This window comes from Lactuca sativa, chromosome 5, assembly GCF_002870075.4.
Source record: "Lactuca sativa cultivar Salinas chromosome 5, Lsat_Salinas_v11, whole genome shotgun sequence".
NCBI lineage: Eukaryota > Viridiplantae > Streptophyta > Magnoliopsida > Asterales > Asteraceae > Lactuca > Lactuca sativa.
In genome coordinates this window covers 323,192,505-323,208,454 of record NC_056627.2, presented here as the reverse complement: position 1 = coordinate 323,208,454, position 15,950 = coordinate 323,192,505, and positions in this window count along the sequence as shown.

Genomic DNA, 15,950 nt, shown 5'->3' with positions numbered 1-15,950 from the left:
GTAAATGGAAACTAAAGAAAATGGAATCTATTATGTGTTTGGCTGACATGGAATGCAATTTGTTTTCTATTTGGTTTGCAAATTTGACAAAAGAATTGGAGAGTAAAGTATGTAATATGACCAAAATATCATTTTAGTGATTTTTTTGTAAGTTATTAATTTTTTTTAATAAAAATGAAAATCATTTAAAAAAAATAATTTGTAAATGCTTTCAATGAATATAAATTACACAATATCTAAAATATTATATTATGAACACAACTAAAAATCATAACTCTTTTCAATAAAAGTATTAACCACCTAACTATAATAATATAAAGCAACAAAAGTCAATCTAAATTTCAAAAACTAAACCACACACAAATATGTAAAATAATATCCAATTATGTAGTTGATGCCCGTTTCACTCTTGCAACATAAACTTCACAAAATCTTCCCGATCTTGTGTTTCCAAATTCTAAAAACTTAACACAGTTTCAGGATCACACATTATTTTCCGACTTGCTCTGAACTTATCCAATGCACTCAATGATTGCATTTTGGTAACTTCAGAAATCACCATAGAAGCTTTCTTTTGTACATCTGTTTCTCCTAGTATAGCTTGATTTATGCTATTGTCCACTTGTTCTAGTTTTTCTCCAAGCACTTTAGCTGCAATAGTGATTCCCTCAACAATAAGATCAACTCTATTTTTCCTCTTTCTTGAGCGCGCGCTTGTAAATTATTCACTTTGGGTAGGTTGTGTATTTTGGCGTACTACCACCGGTTGGTCGTAATCATCATCCATTTGTTTTGTTCTTTCTTCACTGTTTGCATCTTCTTCCATTTGGAAAAAATCTTTGGCTTTATTCCCTTGAGCTCTATCGTTTCAAAAAACAATGAATAAATCCTCATAATGAAGAAATGTCTTATTTCTCCACTTACCTACCTCTTTATGAACCTATTATGTATCATAAAAGTTTAGTACATAAAAATGCAAAGTTATCATAATAGAATCTATATAAAAATCCAAATAATGTACCTGTATGTAAGACTCCGAAACTGTGGGCTCGGCTATTATGGAATGTATGGAGCTATTATAACCGAAGCCAATTGTGTTTGTACCATTTAACATATCATAAACGACCTGCCAATCCTTTTCATGGTTTTGATCCTTGACTCAATGTGTGGTTTACCCATTATTCCAAATTTAGGAATTTTCCTTTAATGCTTTTTCTAGATGTTGTAAATAGTCGGATTTGAAACCATTATCGGCTTCAAATCCTCTGATGTTCATTATATTTACCAATGCTTCCACAAGCTTGACATATTCGTTAACTGTCCAATTATAGTTTATGCTTTTTCCATCACACTTAGTATTACACGCATAAAATTTAGATAAACTAATAAAGAATACAATTAAATTACACAACCAATTATATATAACAAATATAACTAGTAAAAAACAAATCAAACTTTATCATTTAAAATAACAAACATAGCACCATATTCTTCATAATAAATGATAAACAAAAGATAAAGACAAATTATTTTCGAATCTCGATACAACACATCAATGTGTAGCACTCAAAGAATCAAACATAGTTTGAGCTAAATTGTTTCGAAATATAGTCCACTCGGTTGACACACCAATAGAACTGATATTATCATCATCTCCCGCCCTGACATCTTAAGTTCCTTCATCCGGTTGAAAGTTGTTCTGAAATGGATCAGTTGACATTTCTTTCCTTATATAATTATGAAGAAGACAACATGCAATTATGATCTTATTTTTTAGGTTAATAGGATGATATGAGTTGTCCTTTAAAATTCCCCATCTTGCCTTTAAAATACCAAAACATCTTTCTATGAATTTTCTTGCAGATGAGTGTCTCATGTTGAAGATTTCTTTTGGTGTAGTTGGTTGGTGTGCATCACACCAATCATTCAAATGATATCGTTGTCCTCTATAAGGGGCTAAGAAACCTTTTGCATTTGTATAACCAACATATACCAAATAATAACCTAAAAGTACACTTTAGTTAGTAGAATAAACTAGTAATACAAATCTAGAACATTATTTACACATACTCGGTCTCAAAACATTCAATCCATGTTTCCTAAGAAGGACATCTCGAAGTACTCTACCATCAACAGCTGAGCCCTCCTATCCCGGTAGAACATAGATAAATTGCATATCTTATGAAAACACCCCTAATACATTTGTGGCAATGTCATTTTTTCGCATTTTGTATTTAGGCATGTCTTTAGTTGGCACTAAGAATTCTATATGTGTTCCATCTAAAGCTCCTAGGCAGTTCTACACAAAATAACAAAATTTCTAGTGAATATGCCCTACCAAGCAAATTATGCGATGACCAAAAATTTAAAAAATTTATATATACCTAGAATCACTTCCATCTTTGATTGATAGAGTTCTCCAGAATGGGTTCAGGTTTCTTAAGCAAATGTGAATGCAATCTTATCACCTCATTGCAAACTCGGGTAACAAGTCTACTAATTGTTTCTCCCGAGCGATGGAACCGACATCTGATGACCCGATTCTTTACATTATAGGCATGAATGTGTAGAAATATAGCCACTTGTTCGTCAATGTTCACATATCTACTTGCTCTTAATCCACTTAGCGTCTCAAGCATGTTACACAACTTTGTGAAACATATCCTACTCATCCTTAGTTGTGATATGCACATAGTGTCACTTTCATAAGTGTATCTATACAATATTGATCGTCGATCTAACTCCGATGATATGTTTAGGATACATGGTTTGCCCCTCCTATATTTGTGTAGCAAGTTGCAAACCATTATAAAAAACCATTTAACGGTAGTCATAACTTCGTTCCAAAACATAGAAATTATTTGCTTTATCTTCATCTTATGTTTGCTTTTTGTTAGACTAAGTCGAGCCATTCCCTAATCACCGACTGTTAAAAATACAAAAACTAAATGATGTTCTGATATTAATAGGTTGTTTAACGGAAGTTAGAACAAAGCGATATTATAAAAGCATGTATATGCTGAATACATATAAAAAGCATAACAATAGGCCAAGACTTTTCACATACTTAACAACTACACTTTTCAAATACAATTGATATGACAAGTCTCGTAAAAAGCATAACAATGAACTTTCACATAGTATAAAAATTAGACACTTTCACATAGTAAAGAAACTATGAATTTTTTTCAACTACCTCATTATATGATAGTTGCTTTTTTCATATAGTAAAAAACTACGCATTCGAATGGTCATAAACTATACTACCACATAGTAAAAAACTAGACTTTTTTCAACTAGACATTTTAATAAGCAGGCATTCATGCATGCATGGTTTTTTTCTATGAAAGCATATGTGGATTGTATATAAAAAGTAGGAAATACATCGAGCAACTTGTGTGCAAAGTAAAAAAAAAAAAAAAAAACTAGACACTGCAATTATAATTGATCAGATGGATCTGGTGATCAAAATCATTCTCCAAAATGATTTATGACCAGGTAGGTATACATGTGTAGCATGGTGGATTGAGCCGGATGGTATTTGTAATTTACTGATTTTCGGTGATTATGGCAAAAGATTGGATGCGCCTAGTGAAAAAGATGGATTTATGGAGTTCATGTGTGTTGAAGGAAATACATAAAACGAAGTATGTAAAGGAGTGCATACTTTCTAGGATAATTACAACAAAGGAAATGTACATAGAGAAAAATCAAAGTTATACAAAAACAGATTGAATAACTTACTTGGTAAAAAGGACGACCCAACAACAACCAATGGCAAGAAATCGAGAACGATGTGCAATGGTTAGAGAGATAATCGAGTGAACGGTTTATATACAGAAAAGAGATAATTATGGAGGAGATAGTTGTAATCGTGGAAAGATAATGGTAATCGTGAACTTTTGATTTGAGAGGCGAGGCTAATTTTGTACTTTTTATAAAACAAAAGGAAAAGGAATTTGAAATCTTTGATCCCACCTAAAGAATGAGCAATTTGCGTGGGCGCCGAATTTAATGAAATTTTAGAAAATTCCATTCCCTTAATTTTTTCATCCAAACACCATTTTCATAGGAATTTAGATTCTAATTCCACCACATTCCTTTAGAATCCTTGAGCCAAATATGTCCACATTCATTTGTTTTTAGTGTTTGATTTAGAATTCGTGATTTCTTATTTATGCCATAATAATCTATGACATAAATTAAAAGTAAGGAATGGATCAACAATTAATCATCAAAAATCATGTAGAAATACTTGAGAAATTAAAAGGGTTTAATCATTCAGAGATGAGAATAGAAGATGTTGTTTTACATGAAAACACTTCATATTTCTAATGTTCTTACTGATGAAATTCTACCTTATCCCACTAGTGAAGGACAAAATCATCTCATAAAGGGTTATGGAAGATTATGAATTAAATGAATGTAATTGCAGAAATTTTATTTTGAATACATTAGATGATTCCCTCTATAATATGTAATCTACATATTCTACTACGAGAGATATATGACAATTACTGGAAAAGAAATACAAGATAGAAGTACCATGTTCCAAGAGATTCATGGTTGGGGAATTTTCGAATTTCTGAATAATGGACACCAAATCTGTCTCTAAAAATAATAGAGGAATTCCAAGTCAATATCCATGATCTTGAAATTGAAGGCATAAGAATAAATTCTAACTTTCTTGTTGGTTCAGTTATTGAAAAACTTCCTACTCCGTGCAAAAAATTCAAGTTGAATCTTAAACACTTGATTGATGATATAAGTTTTGAGCAACTTGTATTGAGGATTCGGGCTGAAAAAGACAATACAATGACTAAGAAGGCTAATGCAGGAAACAAGTGCCAATTTCATCAGCGAATGAAGTACATCCAATTTAAAGAGCACAAACAAGAAAGGGAAACATGGGGGATCCCAAAACTCCTAAAAATATGGCAAAATCCATAGCCTAAACAAGAAAAAATTTAAGAAAATTTATGGTAGTTGTTTTAATTGTTGAGAATATGGTTAAACTGATGTTGTTGAATTACAAAATCAGTTTTTTTGCAATGATTTAACCAACAAGGTTAGAAATTATGTGGACTAGTAGGTTGATATTGGAGCCACATGAAACATTTGCAACTCCCAAACCATGTTCTCTACATATCATGAAGTTGTTGATGTTAAAGAAATATATATGAGAAATGCTACGACCGCCAAGATTGAAGGAAAAGGAAAATTTGTGTTGAAGTTGACTTATGAGAAATAATATATACATAGTAATGTATATCATGTACCTGAAATTGCTACAAATATTATTTATGATATGTTTCTTAATAATAAGGGATTCAAGCTTTTGTTTGAGTTTGATAAATTTTTTCTCACTAAGGGTAAGGAATATGTTGGAATGAGCTACCTTAGTGAGGGGCTCTTCAAAGTCAATGTTTTAACTATGTAATTGTAACGCCCATAATTTCAGGCTAGAGATTTAGAGTATAATAATAATAATTATACATTTTAACAAACAATGAAAATCCTTGATTAGGGTAATTGTTCTTCGTATGTGTTGCGAGCCAATAAATAAATATCATACACACATTAAGTGGACAAATATTAAGAGTATATAATATTTGTTGGAAATATTAATATAAAAATGATTGTTAAGCGATAAAATAACATTAAAAGTAAAATATTATTTAGGATACAATAGTCTTAACAGAAGTTGTAGTAGTCATGATCATGAGCCTATGAATAAAAAGAACTATTAAATCTGACATCGTATGAGGAAGTTATGATTGATCTAAGTTTCACGTTCGACACGATATAGTGTATGTGTCATAAAAAGTGAATCAGAGATAGGTTGCGTATTAGCCTAAGTGATCTAAACGAAAGTCAAAGTAATCTTCAATAGGAACACGTCAATTTAAAGAACGCTAAAATCTGTCTGCGTATGAGGAAATTGAAACAAATTTGGTTGATTGTTAGCCAAAACAATATAAATAAAAGTTGTAGTACTCTTCGATATGAAATCGACAGTATAAAGAACATTGAAAACAGAGCTGGTATGAAGAAGTTTTAAATTTCGCAGCGTTATTTACAGTCTAAGCCTTCTCACACCATAAAATGAAAAATAAAGTGAAAATTAGCTGAAGAAGTCTAAATGAAAGTTGTAGTACTCGTGACAACTATGCGTGGATATCAAAACCATAAAAAACGGAGTCTGTATATGAAAGTTATGATTTTTAGAAAAGTAAAAAATTCAGACCGCCGGATGGGAGATACATGGCACCGCCGGATGAGCGATACTTGGAAGCATCTCCCTCCACCTTTCCTCCCCATGATATGGCATCAGATTGTGACATGTGCAGGCGTTGCGCTCCCCTCCTGAAAGGCAGCGAAGCTTTGGAGTGCCAAAAAGCTTGGAGAAATAGAGCTTTCAGTTTCGAAGTTTTGCCCGCGTAATGTCCAGTTTTTCTTCAAGCAACCTGTAAGTTGAGTTATGTTACCGTGCTTTAAGTATACCTTATATTTATGTTTATAATCATTATTTTGAACTTATAAATAATATTTATCAGTAATACGAGTTGTTTTACTGACCGATCTACTTACGTGAATTATGTGAAGGCTAGATTATTGAGGTGCTTCAAGTGAATTTTCCAAACAATATATTTTTTATATGCCAAACGGATCCTACATCCGATATGATCTTACCTTGGTTGTTTCTTATCAGCTATACATTAGTGTTCTTGTGGGATTATTGATAAATTTGAGAAAACATTAAAATTATTTAACTTCATAAATACGAATGAATACTAAGGTTTAGTAATATTCGTGTTTAGGTAGATTTAAAAGGGAATTGAAAGTGTCAGTCAAAGAGATGACTTTCCTACGAGTCTTCCACCTATATCTGGTGAGTACATTGTTACTTTCAAGAACATAATTTTAATACAAAGTATTTATTTAAAGGTATTAATGATCCGTTGAAAGTTTATTTGTGAATTAATTGCTTATTATTTGGAATATTTATTAAATGTATATTTGATAACATATACAGTGTGAACCAGATATGGTTAATTTTGTGTTAAATGTTTATATGATATTATTATATGATAATCTTAAAAATAAGTATTATTACTTAAAACATTATTGTATATTAAAATACCTCATACTCCGTGTTAAAAATATACACTAACTTATGATAGTATTGTCTAAATAGAGTTATTTTTAAAGTTAATTTCATGGATTGTAATTGGATCTAAGTGTAAAACTAAGACATGTAATGAATATTTAGACCTAGTTACGTGATAAAAGAATAATTGCATATTGTATTGCGATAGTATGGAATAAATAGGAAAATGTTTTGGAAATCGATCAAAAGCATTATAGTCTCACCTAGTAACGAAATAAGATCTGCAAAGGATGCTTAGTTCGATTTAAATCAAAAGTGTGTTTAGTATACGCTATAGTGTAAAGATATTACATAGGCATGAAATTATGTTGATTACATTCATTGTAATCTTGTCTAGTTATACACTAGGACTTAAAGGGGATGCTTAGTTCAATTAAGTTTGGATATTGGGTGACATCATAGAAAGGGTGTGTGTGATAGGAACAGAGAGTAGAACTCTATTACGTGACACTATTGGGTGTTGATGTACGGTTAGCATATCGAAGTACGATATTGTACTCCTTTCGATAGCTAGATATGGTGGGTTCGATCAGGCAACTAAAACAATATGTATGGTCATCAAACAGAGTAGGATGACAACACTTGACATTCTAGAGAGTTTGTAAATTACGTTGCTATTGTGGATTTATAACCCATAGAAGTAGATAAAATAGGGATGTCATATTCATCAAATACTCTGATGGCTTAAGTGCCTTTATAACTTATACCAACTAAGGAAGCCCCTGGATTTGTAGTCAAACCATTGCTCTAAAAAATTCATAAGGTGAGTTGATTCTTATTGATAATCGTGGACTAAGATCTGTGAGAAATGGTTGGGATGGGTATGTATGGGTTTAATGTTTTATAGATATCTAAGTTATGGGATATATCTATATTGTTTGGTAATAGTTGGTTTTACTTTGATAATTATTAATTATTATCATTAATAATATTATGGGATTGAAAACCCTATGTGTCTCACCAGGTTTCCCAACCTGACCTACTCAAATTATATGCATCACAGGTAACATGGTTAAAGCTGCTGGAACTTGTTTAGGATGTCGAGTGATTAAGAGACAACCTGCAATTGTGTTTAGGACCAATAGGTCTTCACATTGTAACAATGTTAAGTATTGATTATGACATCGTTAGAGTTTTTTTTTTTAAATTTTTTTATTTTGAAAAATATTTACTCAAAGATATTTTAATAAAACATAAAAATTTTCGCAATATGTATTATTAAACTGAGATTTTCCGCAAACAAAAATACTATGATTTGAAGGCGTACATAAACGCTTTCTTTTTGTTCTAAAAAATAGGATATGTCACACTAGTATGGTGTTGAAACACCAAATAATGATTTTGTAAGTAATTAAATAACATAAACTAGCACATGTTCTATGTAAATGCTTGAGTTTTTTTCTTTGTGGCATTTTGGTTTAGGACATGTTAACTTTTATTCTATTCAAAGAATGATTAAACTTTTAATGTCAATGTTCATTAGAGGAAATCATTAAGTGTGAGGTTTGTGTAGAATCAAAGTATTGTCACCATCCTTAAAAATCATTTGAAATATCTAATGGTACTCACAAGTTAATTCTTACTGATTTATTTGATTTCAGAGCAACTTCTACATGAAAAGGAAATAATTATTTCAATGCTTTCTAGATGATTAGATTGAGTGTTGATATGTTTACTTATTAAATACCAAAGATGAAGCCTTGCATTCTTTTAAGAAATACAAGGATAGAGTTGAACACCAACTTGATAAAAAGATTAAAATTTTAAGGTCTGAAAGAGGAGGAGAATATGAGTCCAATGAATTTGCTGAAGTTTCTTCTTTACACCGTATTAAAAAGAATCTAGGTAATAGTGTATCCTAACTAGAATATACTAAAGTTCTTGAAATCTTGATATATATTATGAATTGTACTAGACCAAAATTGGCATATAGTATAAGTAGATTGAGCTGATATTATCATAATCGTAGAAAATATGATTAGTATCCATTAATCAGAATGGTTAGATATCTAAAATACACACAAAAATAATGGGGTGCATTACGCGAGATATCCTCCTGTTAGCAAAGGATATTATGATGCAAATCAGATTTCCAATACCTCTGAGGGCAAATCCATAAGTGGTTATGTATTTACACTTGTTGTAGCCGCTATATATTGGAAATTATGTAAATAAAATGCGAACACTTGTTCTATAATGGAAGCATATTTTGTAGGTTTAGAAAAAGTTGGTGAAGAAACTGAGTGGCTCAAAAACTTACCTATAGGGTATTACTTTGTGTCCTAAACATGTTATTGTTGTTTGTATACATTATGATATCATGGTTGTACTTAGTAGAGCACACAATCATATATACTACAACAAGTCAAAACATATTCGAAGTAGACATAATACAATAAGAGACTTACTGAAAAATGGATCTATTTCCATTAGTTATATAAATTCAAAGGAATATATAGATGATCCCATGATAGAAGTACCTAGTAAAGAAAGAAAATTATCTTCACATCAAGGGGAATAGTCTTAAAGCCAACACGGTGAGTTACCACTTGGCAGAAACCTAACCTCATAGTATTGGAGATATATTGGTCCGAGTTCAATAGGCAAACTAGACATGGAAGACTCAAAGTAGTAGAAATACTCATGTATGCTCATTCTTATGATTTTTTTTCCATTGAAGATTTATGGATGAATATTTTATTCTTAATAATACTTATAGCTTTCATAGTGTAAGACTATGGATAATTCCATATTAGCATTACCTATGTAATATGGATATGAGGTCACCACTTCGACAAATCATAAGACTAAGTTCTTTAAAAGTCTGATGAAGATAAGAGTGTTCATAACCGAAATGAACACAATGGTAAAAATCAATTTATGTTTAAATATGACATGTGATATACTTTTTATGTAGTTCAACTACGAAGTGATTAGTTCAAGGCTTAAATTCATTACTTTTTATGTAGTATTTACTATGAAAGGTTCAAGTCTTACATCATCTTTTTCAGAAGCATATCATATCTGGCCTTCCTTATTTGAATAAAATAATTCACATACGCCGTGATTTCATCCATGTAGAAAATCCCATGCTGGAGTTGATGAATGAACATGTGTTCAATAGGATCAACACCCATTGGCAAGGATTTGTCAATAACTTTGGTATCATACACAAAAAGGAATCAGGCGTTGTTAGGAGTTCTTTTCCTCGACATTGAAGTAGACACTAAGGACGAGGAAGGTTTAGTGGAAGTCTTTGACATTAAATCTACACTTTTAACCTTTGTGATAAGTCTCTCTAGTACAAGCCCCAACTCCTCAACATATTTACCTTTCTGATTGTTGACAAACTCTAAAAGATGCAACCACTTGCTGTACCCAAAATTCAGCAAATCATTGGCAAAGAAAACTCACTATTTTGGCCTGCAACTTGGCCACATTGTTAGACATGATGACGAAGTCATACGCAATAATAGTTTTAGACTTATCCAAGTGGGAGACTGTTGGATTAATGTCTAAGTCCATAACTATATTTGGTATGTACTTGACCCGACCCGGCATGGTACATTTGGGTTGCATGGCATCATGTACTTGAATAGACTAAATGAGAGAAATAAGACACTTATGGTTATTAATATATTATAAGTTCTAATATATTAATAATAAAAATAATAATATTTAATTATTATTGATCAAGAATTAATTTAGAATTAATTATGTGATCAAAAGAAGACTAATTAAATATAGGGGTTGATTGTGTAAATCATCCATAACTTATATAGTGGGCAAAAGCTCCATGGATAACCAAGTTGGGTTAAACCCATAGGATGCTCCATGGAGGTTACATAACTCATGGGTCATGGAAACGAAAGGTCATGACAATTAGGGTTTACATGGTGTAACCCTAATTGTAACATACTATATAAGCATCATATTATTCAACAAAATCGGCCACTAGTGTGTGTAAAAGAAGGGCTAGCCGATTTCATGAAGTGTGGATTTCTCTCTAACTTATTCCAAGAGCATTTGATGTTGTGTGAGCCATTTGAGGTGTCACATTTGAGGCACTAGGCACTCAAGCCCCATGGAGTCAAGCTACACTACAAGAGGTATGTATTCTATCTATATTATTACCCAAGTATCTATGATTGTATGCTAGATAGGGTAATACCTTGGAATATTAGTATTTGCATGTATATTAGAGAAAACATAGATCCAAGGTATTTAGGGTTGCATGTACACCATAGGAGTGTTAGAATGCTCAAAACCCAACAGTGGTATCAGAGCCACGGGTTGTTTTCTGTTATATTGATGCAAATATTTTATTTTCAAAGTTGAAAAAAAGAAAAAAAACATGAAGTTTGTCAAATTTTAAGATAATTACTTGTTCTTGTGAAAAATTAATTATTTGTAAAATTTGAATAATTTGCTAGATGAGTTGAATTAGGTCAAATTTAGTAAAAGATAAAATGATATGATTATTTTATTAGTTTTAAAAGTTTGATCTAAAGAGTTTTATTTTTTGAAACCTCCATAAGTTATGGATATGAAAAGGTTTTAAAAAAATTGATTCAAAGTTTTTATGGAGTTACAAAATTTGGTGTTAATGTTTTAAAGAATTCCACAACACCAAAAGTTTTTTGTGTTACCTTGTTTTATGAATGAATTTAGATTAATGGAAAAAACTTATGTGATAGTTGGTTTTAATCCAAAGTAATCTAAAAGAAGTTCATAAAATGTGTTTATGTAACTTAAAAGTCACATTTATGAATCTTAAAACTCATAAAGGTTGTCATAGGTTACAAAATGAAGAGTCTTTTTCCTCATTAAATTGTTTTATGACTCCATAACTTGTCCTCAAGTTATGGATGTTCAAGAGTCTCTTCATTAAAGTTTTTAAAACTTTAATTAAACTCATAAGTTATGAAAATCCAAGAGTTTTGAATAGTTTCAAAAATTACCCTCAAGTTTTGGAATGTGTAAAGTTTTCCCCATGAATACTTTAATTCCAAGTTAAGCCCTTAGAATTTTAAAAGTTAAAATTCAACCCTTATACTTTATAATATTATAAGTTAATAATATATATATATATATATATATATATATATATATATATATATATATATATATATGTATATATAAGAGTAAAGTCAGTCTTACCGTTAGTAGGCCTCATTCACGAAGCCGGTCTATAAGGGGGTATAAGGTTACTGCCTATAAAATGGTAGTTTAATGAGTGTCCACTCTCACCCACCGCTTCCTTGACCGGTGGAGGGTCGTTAGCCGAACGGGTAGGACAAGGACTAGAATTCTCCCTTCATTAAAAGTATTAATGATAAATACTAAGTAACTAAACTCTTATAAATACCCAATCTTAGTTACTTATGAAAATGTGAATAAGGTGCTAATCCATGAAATTACACTTTGCACTTTGTTTAAGTCGGTTAGTGGAGCGTGTGTGGTTAACCGAGACAATAACTTGTATTTAAACAAGGTAGGCAAAGGGTAACTTAATGTTTATCATAGTATCGATGGAGCGTGTGTGGTTAACCGACACATTGATTGAGGGGTAGACACTTAAGGGTACCAAGTAATTTGCATGGTTACTTCACACCTTGTTTTGCGATCCTGGCATCCCAGTCACAAAACCTGAAGGGTACACTCGAGATTGAAACATGTCGTTGAAAAGTTCAATGAATCTCTAAAGATCTAGGAGTTTCAAATCCAAGTAAAACCTAATAATACATTTTGTTTATCTTGGTGGAAATTGGTGAATCGTCATTCACCTACCTTCAAATATTTTATAGCTTGGATCACGATATCCCTCTTCTAAGTTATAAAATAGTTTGTTGGGTCCTATCCTTAATATTTCATATTGGGTGTCATATTAAGGACTTTATATCAACTATCTTGAATATCTCCCAAAAGATGTCTAAGTTCAAACATCTATGATCTTCCCAAATCTCTTGGAACTTTACTTCTTTCACCTTCTCCAATTATTCTCCCTAACCCACAAGTTATTGAAAAGCTTAAGGTCACTCAATCCCTATTGGCAAGCAAGGTCTATGTGTGATCACATCTTGGAGATGAAGTCACGTATTGACAAGCCGGGAGAGTTGGGTGTCAAAGTCTAGAGGAAGTGGATGTTCAATCACTTTATAAGTCACATAGTGAATTCCTTTGGGACTCCTATGAAATAGACTATGACAAGACCCTTAATGATCTTATCTATTTGCTTGGTGCTGCTAAATCAGAAATGATTTGGTGTACTAGTAAAGCAAATTTGATTAGGAGATCAACTTCCCAAAACTTTATGGACAGGGACAATAGTGACATAGGAAATCCAGAAAAGCATTCTCTTCCCAATGGAAAGGGATTGGCCATAGTCAACTTGGTTGACCAAATGGTAAAGTGAAAGGCTATGTCTGAGATAGTCCCATGTACTATTACCTAAGGGTCCATATGTTTCTATTTCCAAAGGAAGGGGCTTTGGTTATGAAGCTGCCAAACTTACCTAAGGATGGTAAAGTCAATAAGTTTGACTTTATTTCAGGTAAATTCCATTGTCTAACTCTATTAAGTTCCTACTTGGAGATTCTTATTACATGATGTGACTGGGTCACATGTTCATGTTTTAAGAATCAAAGAAAAGTAAAGAAACTTAAAGGAAGTATATGCTGATTCTGATTGCGAAGATGGATTTCGATCGCATGGTTCGGTGATCAGAATTTTTGAGTTGTTGCTTATGAGTTATGATATATTGCTTAGGTATAGATAACAACAAGGTTTTTATATAGATTGTAAGGATAAGGTTTTCCGCAAAGTTTTAAAATAAAAGGAAAATTTTTTGATTTCATTTATTTTAAGTATCCTTACAATGACATTTGTGGAAAAATTGTTGCTTATAAGATTGCATTGATAGCAATATTGAAAATGGATTTGATTATTCCGTCTGTGGTAGTTTCTAATTTTACCAAATAAGGAAAGATTCTCATCACCCAAGTTTAAATTGGACCGAAACTTGGAATCATGCAAGTTGTGTAGTATGATGAGTGAGAATTTTCATCTTTGGAAAATTAAGACTAATTCCTTGTTCACATGTTTAAGCGAGTCAGGTGAAGGACTAAGGGATCGAGTACACATTCTTGTGCACTGATCAAGTCCACCACAAAATATCAATAAGACTATTCGTCATGTTTTACTAAATTTTAGTAAATGTGGTTACACTTACAAGTTTAAGTGTAATTCTGATACATTGGAAAATTTTCGATGTATGGCAGAATGGATGAGAAGAATAAAATTAGGCAGAAAGGATAAAAGTTTCTCAAATCTGAAAAAATGGGAGAGTATTTTAGCATCATGTTATGTGATCATCTTAATGATTTGGAAATCATGTCACAGTTAGTCCTCTAAAGTCATCTTAGTGTATTCTTATGACTGAGAAGAGGAATCATGAATTGTTGAAATGATGAAATCAAGAAGATGAGTCATGCTTCGTTCCAAAAACAATTCTTAGAGTCATACTCCAAGATCGTAACTTGAGTGACATATCTTAAAGGAAGGTTTATTAACACTAGTCAAATGTAAGAGTAACGTGTGTCCTACTCTTATACATTTGAAATTGGTAAGTTGTGATGTTTTGGATAAAACAAAGACCAACTAAGACCAATTGTGTGAAGTGTCTGTCTTGATAAAGAATACAAACTATCTCTTAAATATTTGGCAAGATAGTCTTATATGTCAAGAGGATAGTGGAAGTCTTAAAGATCCTGAAAAGAATTTCATGATCTAATCAAAAATAAAAACCTATAGTTTAACACTAGCACACAACGTGAGGTTTATAACCTATCGTGTTGACATCTGTGCCCATTCTAGTTAAAGTTGGCTTTGCATATGAGTTCTTAGAGTTCTCAATTGGTTGCATAACAACTTGGAAGCAATAGCAGGCCCTGGAGCTGCCAGGTGGCAAGAAATTAAGATTGAGTTCAGTCCATATGAGTTTGGATTTGTCATTAACCATGTCTTGTGATTATGGTTTTGACAAATTCACATGGATAAGAACACATACACCATAAAATCTAAGGGTCATAAGGTTTCTCTCCGATTCATGAAAATGATGGTGAGGAAACATTTCCACCAAGTAGATTTGAAGTAGATAGCAAAGATCTAAACAATTGAGACTATGATTATGACATCCCTTTTCATAGTTCTAAAATTGTTTAGACACATATGTGAGCTATCTAAGATAAGGTGTATGATTTTGATAAAGTCTTATCAAGGAAATCTTGTCTCAGAAATCTGAACGTTGGTAAGAAAGTCAGTAAACTATTGACTTCTAGAAGTCCAACTGATTTCTGAGTACATGTCAAAGCTAGTGGTAGCATAAGTGTTATGCTAATAATCATCATGTTACTAGGAGCATGATAATTATGATAAAGGTTGCAAGTTAGCAATGTTAATTATAGAAAACAAAAGTTTCAATTCATGGAGTTGCAGGGGTTGAAAAGTTGTTTTGCTATCATTAAGGGAGAGAAACTTATACTTCATTTCAATTCTAAAAGCTTAGATTGATATTTTAATAATCTTTAGTCAAGAATATATATATATATATATATATATATATATATATATATATATATATATATATATATATATATATATGAATTTTATGTTGGTTTGGTTTAACTTGAGAAAATTCTATATATTGTGTTCTTAAAATTCGATTATGATTACGACATCCCTCTTCATAGTCAAGTTTTGAGAACATGGCAAATAAAAA